Source organism: Spinacia oleracea, chromosome 5 (genome assembly GCF_020520425.1).
Source record: "Spinacia oleracea cultivar Varoflay chromosome 5, BTI_SOV_V1, whole genome shotgun sequence".
Classification (NCBI taxonomy): domain Eukaryota; kingdom Viridiplantae; phylum Streptophyta; class Magnoliopsida; order Caryophyllales; family Amaranthaceae; genus Spinacia; species Spinacia oleracea.
Window position 1 is genome coordinate 38,937,936 of NC_079491.1, and position 10,355 is coordinate 38,948,290.

Here is a 10,355-nt window from a genome sequence, read left to right on the forward strand (position 1 = left end):
TCATAGAATACCCCTATTTTTCCATAGTGTTCATTAAATGCATTTGGACTTAACATCCGTTAGTCCTCCGTTAGCATCAATTTACATGTTTGTCCTTACTGCTCCTTTGGCGCAATTAGCCCCTAGTTCATTCAATTTACTTCAAAATAAAATTCATCTTCTTCTCTCTCCTCTCCCATGTTCCTCCTCGTTGATGAAGGTTATTGAAACCCTGAAAATTAATTCTGGGTAGATCTTCAATGTTCGTTTGAATTTTGCTACGCATTATGAAGGCAGGTTCGCGAGTGTTGATTGGGTAAGTTGGCGAATCTAGGGTTTCTATTTTCTCTGTTCTAGGTTTTGGATGAATCTGAATCGATCGATCTGATTAATGCCCCAAATAACAAATTTGTTTGATAAGAATCAGGTTTGAAGTTGAATTTTTTTTAGTTTTAGTATGCAAGGATCGCAGTAATCAAAGAGGGTTCTTCAAATTTTTGTTAGGTATTTATTTTCCAGAGAAAAAACATCAAATTTGTTCAATTAGATTTCCGATTTTTTGATAGTTTACTTCAAATTTGTGAAATTTCTGTTTTTGAGATGAATAAATGCACCCAATCGCGATTTTCATAGAGCCAGTGAGCTGCAATTGCTCCTTGATTTAAATCCTCAAAGAGTGAGAATCAACCTTTTGTTGCATCAATTTTAAACAAGTCTTCGAGTAATGCATCACTCATAAGTCATAAGGACTGTTTGAGTGTTGCATCAGCAATGTTAGATGGAGAGAGCTTCTGTTAAGATCCCAATTGTGTCTGAGAACAGCGGCAAAAATGGTTCCCTTAGCTGTGGGTCCAATTTGAGTCCAACAGTTGGTGACTTTCCGGGCAGCTCCTCTGAGAGGTTCAAGTCCCAGTAAGATAATCTTAATCCTACCAGCTGGAATTGTTGTGATTTGCCTAAAGGGAGGTAAGGTGTTGCACTGGTTTGCTGCATTAGGTTGGTAGATAGATTGGCAATAGTCCGCACTGCAATTTGGTTCTGTTTAATTTAGTTGATTTTGGTATATTCGTTAAATCACCTCTAATATGCACTTCTGAGTTTGGACTGTTAGGATCTTACTCCGTATTGAAGTATTAATTGATTATTATCTCTACTCTCCACAAGTCTTGTTTCTCCATCAAAGGGATTGGATAAGTTTGAGTTAGTTTTCAAAATATCATATGCTCACTTGTAAAAGAAGATATGTCGGCAAGACCAAGACAGTTTTCCTTTATCTTTAAATGACCAAGTAGCAGTTGCTCTCAGGAGACTTAGCTATGGAGATTCCTTAATAACAGTGGGAGAGTTATTTGGTTTGCATCACTCAACAGTCTCCCAATTTACTTGGCGTTTTGTGGAGCCTATGGAGAAGAGATGACTACACCACCTTTAGTGGCCTGCCTCTGGTGAAGAAATGACAGAAATGAAGTCAGAGTTTGAGAAAATCCGAGGATTCCCAAACTGTTGTGGGGCAATTGATACTACTCATGGTTTCTTCTACATTGCATTTTAGTTTCTCAAGGATCATATTATACCATTTTAATATTCTATTTGCGTTTGATCTTTAATGCGGAGTACTTGTTTAAAAGTTGTTTGGGTATTTGGTGCAATTCATGGGTTATAAATAGGTGTATAATATGCAAAAAGTTTATAAATAGGTGTATTTGGTGAATTATAAACATGACTTAACGGAGGACTAACGGAAAGTCATAATAGGGGTATTTGGTGAACGGTACGGAAAAAATAAGGGTATTCTATGAATTTTGAAACGCGCAGGGGTATTTGGTGCATTATTGCAAACCTCGGGGCATTTCATGAAAAAATCGTATATAGAAATCATGGCTAAGCATAAAAAAATACATGACTAAGTTTAGAGAAATTAAACACGACCGGCCTAATAGCATAAAGAAACGTCGTGATAGTTTCTCGCCCAACTTTGTGGCAACTTACAACTCTGCAAGAAAAGATACATGATTACTTAGTTGATCAATGATGAATCAAGAAAACAAGAAACTTTTCCGTCCTGTGGTTATTGATTACACACAGACTATTGCCGTACTCAATCACCTAATATAAGCTAGGCCTTAATTTTTTCGTAGGTTTCCTACAAGAATTGAAATAATTATCACCCATACAAAACAAATATATTAAACCAACTTGCATAAAAAATAAGGAACTTTTGCCATATTTGTAGTTCTAATTTCTATCTTAGTTCTAATTAAACCAACTTGCATAACAAATATAGGTCCTATTTTTCCTAAAATGGCATTTTCTTGCCCAACTAAGGAACCAAACTTATCATTTTAAACCGTTTACATGTTTTCTCTGGCACGTTCAAGGTTTCTAAGACTCATTCTAATGTACTTATGCACATTTAAGGCTCGTTTGGTCGATATAGGTCATATAAGCTAAACTAAGGCATTTTCGCTCCCATTTTTTAACTAAATGACCTAAGGGCTGATTTTAAACTTATTACATATTTTATTAGCCTAGTGTTAACTTTCTAAGACATATTCAAATGTATTTATTCACATTTAATGCTTATTGGGTCGTTATAGGTCCTATTTTGCCTAAAATGGCATTTTCTCGCCCAATTTTGAGCTAAGGAGCCAAACTTATCATTTTAAACCGTTTATATGTTTTATGTGTCATATTCAAGGTTTATAAGACTCGTGCTAATGTATTTATGCACATTTTAGGCTCATTTGGTCGATATAGGTCATATTTAGGCTAAACTAAGGCATTTTCGCTCCCATTGTTTAACTAAATGACCTAGGGGATGCTTTTAAACTTATTACATGTTTTATAAGCCTAGTTTTAACTTTCTAAGACATATTCGAATGTATTTATTCACATTTAATGCTTATTGGGTCGGTATAGGTCCTATTTTGCCTAAAACGATATTTTCTCGCCCAACTTTGAGCTAAGGAACCAAACTTATCATTTTAAACCGTTTACATGTTTTATGTGTCACATTCAAGGTTTCTAAGACTCATTCTAATGTATTTATGCACATCTTAGGCTCAATTGGTCGATATAGGTCATATTTAGGCTAAACTAAGGCATTTTCGCTCCCAGTTTTTAACTAAATGACCTAGGGGATGATTTTAAACGTATTACATGTTTTATAAACCTAGTGTTAACTTTCTAAGATATATTCAAATGTATTTATTCACATTTAAGGCTTATTTGATCGTTATAGGTCCTATTTTGCCTAAAATGGCATTTTCTCGCCCAATTAACTTTGAGCTAAGGAACCAAACTTATCATTTTAAACCGTTTAGGCGTTTACATGTTTTATGTGTCATATTCAAGGTTTCTAAGACTCATTCTAATGTATTTATGCACATTTTAGGCTCATTTGGTCGATATAGGTCATATTTAGGCTAACTAAGTCATTTTTGCTCCCATTTTTTAACTAAATGACCTAGGGGTTGATTTTAAACTTATTACATGTTTTATAAGCCTAGTGTTAACTTTCTAAGACATATTCAAATGTATTTATTCACATTTAAGGCTTATTTGATCGTTATAGGTCATATTTTGCCTAAAATAGCATTTTCTCGCCCAACTTTGAGCTAAGGAACCTAGCTTATCATTTTAAACCGTTTACATGTTTTATGTGGCACATTCAAGGTTTCTAAGACTCATTCTAATATATTTATGCAAATTGTTTCCTTAATTGTTAAGAGTATATAAACCTCAAAGAATGATTTGAGATAATGGTGTCAAACCTTGAAAAACTCATGTTGAGGGCATGACAGAACTGGTTTGTCCTTGTAAGCATTAAGAAGTCTCTTTTCAGTAGAACTCAACTGAAGATCCTCCGGATTTACCACCCCCGACAAGATTTTAAGTCTTTCTCTATAAGGAACCACTGATTTAAGCTTCTCAAATTCATTGTCTACCAGTCTCTACATTAGGAAATGCTTTTCTTTAGGATAAACTGTAGTAAGTGTGAGTGTTTTAAGGAAAAAGTAGGTAAAAAAACAACATAAACAAAGTACCTTGATGTTGTCTATGAAGTCTGATGGAATTTCTTGGTCGATTTTTTCAGATAGCTTGAAATACAGCACCAGACTTATGCCTTCACCATTGCTGTCACCCAGGAACATTGAAGGAGCATATGTAGGCATCTGCGAAGAAAACCTGAATATTATAAGTTTGAAAATGGTTTTATTCCCAACAAAATGCACGAGGGGAAAAGTGCCAAACTTGTATATTAACAATCAGTAGTGGAGGCAATTTGCTATTCCCTTGAGCGGTGGGAAGTTCAATGTGCTGAGCAATATGACTTATCTTTTGTGAGCAAGCAAAAAAACCAACACCTATGGGAGTATAAGGACAGCAACCTTCTGCTACATGTTTCTGCTTGTCTCTGCATTTCAAGTCAATATACGTAAAATTACATCTTCATACCGAAAGACCAGCTTCTCAAAGGGGTGGCAAATGGAAATTATAGATGGTCAAGAGTCAAATGTTACTACTGAATACTGCTGAAGCTTTTTTCTGGTAATCATTACTACTTCTGAATTCAGTTTACACAGCAAGAACATGAGAAATGTAATTATGCAAGCTAAAGTTGCACTAAGGAAAGAAACAGATGCTACATTTCATTTCATAGGAATACAACAAAATGCTACGTGGAAAAACCAATATCAATCTTCTCAACTTTCATAACAGCTGAGCAACGTGGAAAAACTTCAGTAATACACTCCTTGAGCTGAGAGCCTATTGATTAGTCTATATGAACTTGTCATGAACTGCCACGTATATAGTTAAACAGACCCAAACAAACGGACATCAGTCTAGCTTGTAGAATACAATCTTACATATTACGACATACTGGTATTTAAAGCTACATAATAATTGTAACAAAACTCAGTTGTGATTACAGTGCTTTACAACCTTCAAAGTATAGCCAACGATTCCCATTCCAAACTGCATATAAATATGTAATTTCCTGCAGGACAGTATAAAGATAGTTAGGTTGAGATAATTAGTCTGTTCAATGCTCAGTACATTCTTCCTTTCAACTGAATTTTTAGTTACCAAAAAGCTCACTTACAGAGTGATTCTGATTGTCAATGTCAAAGCTCTTGATGGCACAAGGTTCTCCCAATAGTTCAAATGTTTCTGCACCTATTAAGCACATGCAGCAAAAAATTCAGACTGGTTGAAGTTTCCAGAGCTTTATATGTTAGGTTATGATACATATGATATTACATAAATCATGCGGAAACAACCATTAACCCAGGAATACATATTATTTACACATAATCATATAGCATAATTTAGATGCATACTCTTTGTTGCGTGCCCTCCCTAGCTGCGCCCGAACCGAACAAGAACAAGTCTTTAGGACTCCAAGTGTCGTCCCTCCGTAGATAGTCCACAGCACGTCCGGATCCGCCTTAAGATTGACCAACTAGAATCGCCCTTAAGGTACTAGAATTTTCGGCACTTTTGAGCAAGATGTGTGACTGAATTTTTCTCTCAAAAACTCACTTTGAATACTTTAAAACTCGTTATAAATTGTGAACCCAGGCCACATATTTATAGGGGTATGGAAAGAGAATTGGAATCCTATTAGGATACGAATTAATTAAACTTAGAATCCTACAAGAACTCTAATTAATTAATTTATCAAATAGAATTAGGAATTTAATCATTAACCGAACTCTGCACGATTTAGGAATCGTGCATGAACACAAACTCACACACACACACACACGGCAGCCACGATGGGCCGCCCATGCGCGTGCGTGCGAGCAGCAGCCCACGCAGCGAGGCCCACGCAGCCGCGGCCTTGGCGCGCTGGGCCTGCCTTGCGGTAGGCTTGGGCGCTGCCTTGGCTGGGCTTGTGGCGCGCGTTTGGCTTGCTGGGCGATGGCCTGGCTTCGAGCTGGGCCCTCGTCCGGCAGGCCTCGTCCGATGCTTATTCGTACGATACGCTTCCGATTAAATTTCCGATTCCGGAATTCATTTCCGATACGAACACTATTTAACATTTCCGATCCCGGAATTAATTTCCGTTTCGAACAAATATTTAATATTTCCGTTTCCGGAATTATTTTCCGATTCCGATAATATTTCCGATTCTGACAATATTTCCGTTTCCGGCAATATTTCCGATTCTGGCAATATTTCCATTTCCGATAATATTTTCCGATACGTACCATGTTTCCGTTTCCGGCAACATCTACGACTTGGATAATATTTATATTCCCGATACGATCCATATTTCCGTTTCCGGCAATATCATCGTTTCCGGAGTATTCATTTCTTGCCTGTGACGATCTCAGCTCCCACTGAAACCAAGATCCGTCGATTCCGAATATTCATAGATGGAGTATTTAATGCCATTAAATACTTGATCCGTTTACGTACTATTTGTGTGACCCTACGGGTTCAGTCAAGAGTAAGCTGTGGATTAATATCATTAATTCCACTTGAACTGAAGCGACCTCTAGCTAGGCATTCAGCTCACTTGATCTCACTGAATTATTAACTTGTTAATCAATACTGAACCGCATTTATTAGACTTATCATAGAATGCATACTTGGACCAAGGGCATTATTTCCTTCAGTCTCCCATTTGTCCTTAGGGACAAGTGTGCATTTCCTAATTCCTTTGTCGCTCGATGCTTGCTCTTGAACATAAGGTAAGAGTTGTCATCCTTATTATGTCCAGAGGTGTTCCTCGGTTTCAGAGTTCAACTGATCAAATAAACAGATAATCATAGCCTATGATTCATCCGAGCACGGCCATGCATTTCACCGTTTCTAGCTCTCCGAGTGGCCTTGTACAACTTTTAAGCATCTCATCCCGATCTATGGGAGGACAATCCCAATCTTGCGATCTTGAGATTAGACTTCGTTTGATAGGTGATTACCTGAGCGTTGCCTTTATAGCCTCCTTTTACGGTGCGACGGTTGGTCAACGTCAAAGCAACCAGTTCTCAAACAAGTAATCTCAAATCACTCAGGTATTGAGGATTTAGTGTCTAATAATTTAATGAAATTTACTTATGACAGATTTCCATCTCTTACAGTAAAGTTTCATAGGTCTTGTCCGATACTAATCTTCCCAAAGTAAGTATCTATGCAAATGATTATGACATTGCCATGTCCACATAGTTCAAGAAACAGAACTACTAGTCATCTTGCATTCTAATCGTCTAACGTTTTCTATGCGTCCAATTTTATAGAAAACTCCGATTAGGGACCATTTTCAACCTTTGACATTCAAGTTCACTTGATAGACATTTCTTTGTCACAGGACTGGTCCTGACAGTCTATCTTGAATATATCGTCAAATTGAAGGGACTCATCATTTAATAAACCACAAATTAAATGGAAAAATGAATTCTTTTCATTTATTGTGAATGATTAACCAATAATGTTTTACAAAGATTTAAACTCTAAAACTTTAAAACATTAAATAGAGACATCAAAGCCATTCTCCAATATGCTTGATTCCCATAGCTGCAGTGTGCGAGTTGTGCTTCGCTTGCGGCAGAGGTTTAGTTAATGGATCTGATATGTTGTCATCAGTTCCAATCTTGCTTATCTCGACTTCTTTTCTTTCAACGAACTCTCGTAGAAGGTGAAATCTACGAAGTACATGCTTGACTCTCTGGTGGTGTCTAGGCTCTTTTGCCTGTGCAATAGCTCCGTTATTGTCACAATACAGGGCTATTGGTCCTTTAATGGAGGGGACTACACCAAGTTCACCTATGAACTTCCTTAGCCATATAGCTTCCTTTGCTGCTTCATGTGCAGCAATGTACTCCGCTTCAGTTGTAGAATCCGCAATGGTGCTTTGCTTAGCACTTTTCCAGCTTACTGCTCCTCCGTTGAGGCAGAAGACAAACCCAGACTGTAATCTGAAATCATCTTTGTCGGTTTGGAAACTTGCGTCCGTATAGCCTTTAACAATTAATTCATCATCTCCACCATAGACCAGGAAGTCATCTTTGTGCCTTTTCAGGTACTTCAGAATGTTCTTGGCAGCAGTCCAATGCGCCTCTCCTGGGTCTGACTGGTATCTGCTCGTAGCACTGAGTGCGTACGCAACATCCGGGCGTGTACATATCATAGCATACATTATTGAACCAATCAATGATGCATATGGAATCCCATTCATTCGTCTACGCTCATCAAGTGTTTTTGGGCACTGAGTCTTGCTTAGAGTCATTCCATGAGACATGGGTAGGTAGCCTCGCTTGGAGTCCGCCATCTTGAACCTATCAAGCACCTTATTGATATAAGTGCTTTGACTAAGTCCAATCATCCTTTTAGATCTATCTCTGTAAATCTTGATGCCCAATATGTACTGTGCTTCTCCTAGATCCTTCATCGAAAAACATTTCCCAAGCCAAATCTTGACAGAGTTCAACATAGGAATGTCATTTCCGATAAGTAATATGTCGTCGACATATAGGAAAGCAATTTTGCTCCCACTGACCTTCTTGTATACACAAGATTCGTCTGCGTTCTTGATGAAACCAAAGTCACTGACTGCTTCATCGAAACGTATATTCCAGCTCCTGGATGCCTGCTTCAATCCGTAGATTGACTTCTTTAGCTTGCATACCTTTTTAGCATTCTTTGGATCCTCAAAACCTTCAGGCTGTGTCATAAACACAGTTTCTGTTAAAACGCCGTTTAAGAAAGCAGTTTTGACATCCATCTGCCATATTTCGTAATCGTAATATGCAGCGATTGCTAACATTATCCGAATAGACTTTAGCATTGCAACTGGTGAAAAAGTTTCATCGTAATCCACACCGTGGACTTGCCTGTAACCTTTTGCAACCAATCTAGCTTTGAAAACTTCAAGTTTCCCATCCTTGTCCTTTTTCAGTTTGAAAACCCATTTGCTTCCAATGGCTTGATAGCCATCTGGCAAATCGACCAAATCCCATACTTGGTTTTCAGACATGGAGTCCAATTCAGATTGCATGGCTTCTTGCCATTGCTTGGAGCTAGGGCTCGTCATAGCTTGTTTGTAAGTCGCAGGTTCATCACTTTCAAGTAATAGAACGTCATAGCTCTCGTTCGTCAAAATACCTAAGTACCTTTCCGGTTGAGATCTATATCTTTGCGATCTACGCGGGGTAACATTTCTAGATTGACCATGATTCTCACCAGATTCTTCTAAAGATCTCTGAGTTTCATCCTGAATGTCATCTTGAGCATTCTCTAGAGTTTGTTGTTCGACTCGAATTTCTTCGAGGTCTACTTTTCTCCCACTTGTCATTTTGGAAATGTGATCTTTCTCCAAAAAGACACCATCTCGAGCAACAAACACCTTGTTCTCAGATGTATTGTAGAAGTAATACCCCTTTGTTTCCTTTGGATAGCCCACAAGGATACATTTGTCAGATTTTGGATGAAGTTTGTCTGAAATTAATCGTTTGACGTATACTTCACATCCCCAAATCTTAAGAAAAGACACATTTGGAGGCTTTCCAAACCATAATTTGTATGGAGTCTTTTCGACAGCTTTAGACGGAGCTCTATTTATAGTGAGTGCAGCTGTATTTAGTGCATGTCCCCAAAATTCTAATGGAAGTTCGGCCTGACCCATCATTGACCTGACCATGTCTAGCAAGGTTCTGTTCCTCCGTTCCGACACACCGTTCCATTGTGGTGTTCCAGGAGGAGTCAATTCTGATAGAATTCCACATTCTTTCAGATGGTCATCAAATTCATAGCTCAGATATTCACCGCCTCTATCAGACCGCAGTGCCTTAATCTTCTTGCCTAATTGATTCTCTACTTCACTCTGAAATTCCTTGAATTTGTCAAAGGATTCAGACTTATGCTTCATTAGGTAGACATAACCATATCTACTGAAGTCATCAGTGAAAGTGATAAAGTAGCTGAAACCACCTCTAGCATTTGTACTCATTGGTCCACATACATCTGTATGGATTAAACCCAATAGTTCATTTGCTCTTTCTCCAACTTTAGAGAAAGGTTGCTTTGTCATTTTGCCAAGTAAACATGATTCGCATTTACCATAATCCTCTAAGTCAAATGGTTCTAGAATTCCTTCCTTTTGAAGTCTTTCTAAGCGTTTCAAGTTTATATGGCCTAATCGACAATGCCACAGATAGGTGAGATCTGAATCATCCTTTTTGGCCTTTTTGGTATTTATGTTATATACTTGTTTGTCGTGATCTAATAAATAAAGTCCATTGACTAATCTAGCAGATCCATAAAACATCTCTTTAAAATAAAACCAACAACTATTGTCTTTTATTAAAAAGGAGAATCCCTTAGCATCTAAGCAAGAAACTGAAATGATGTTTTTAGTAAGACTTGGA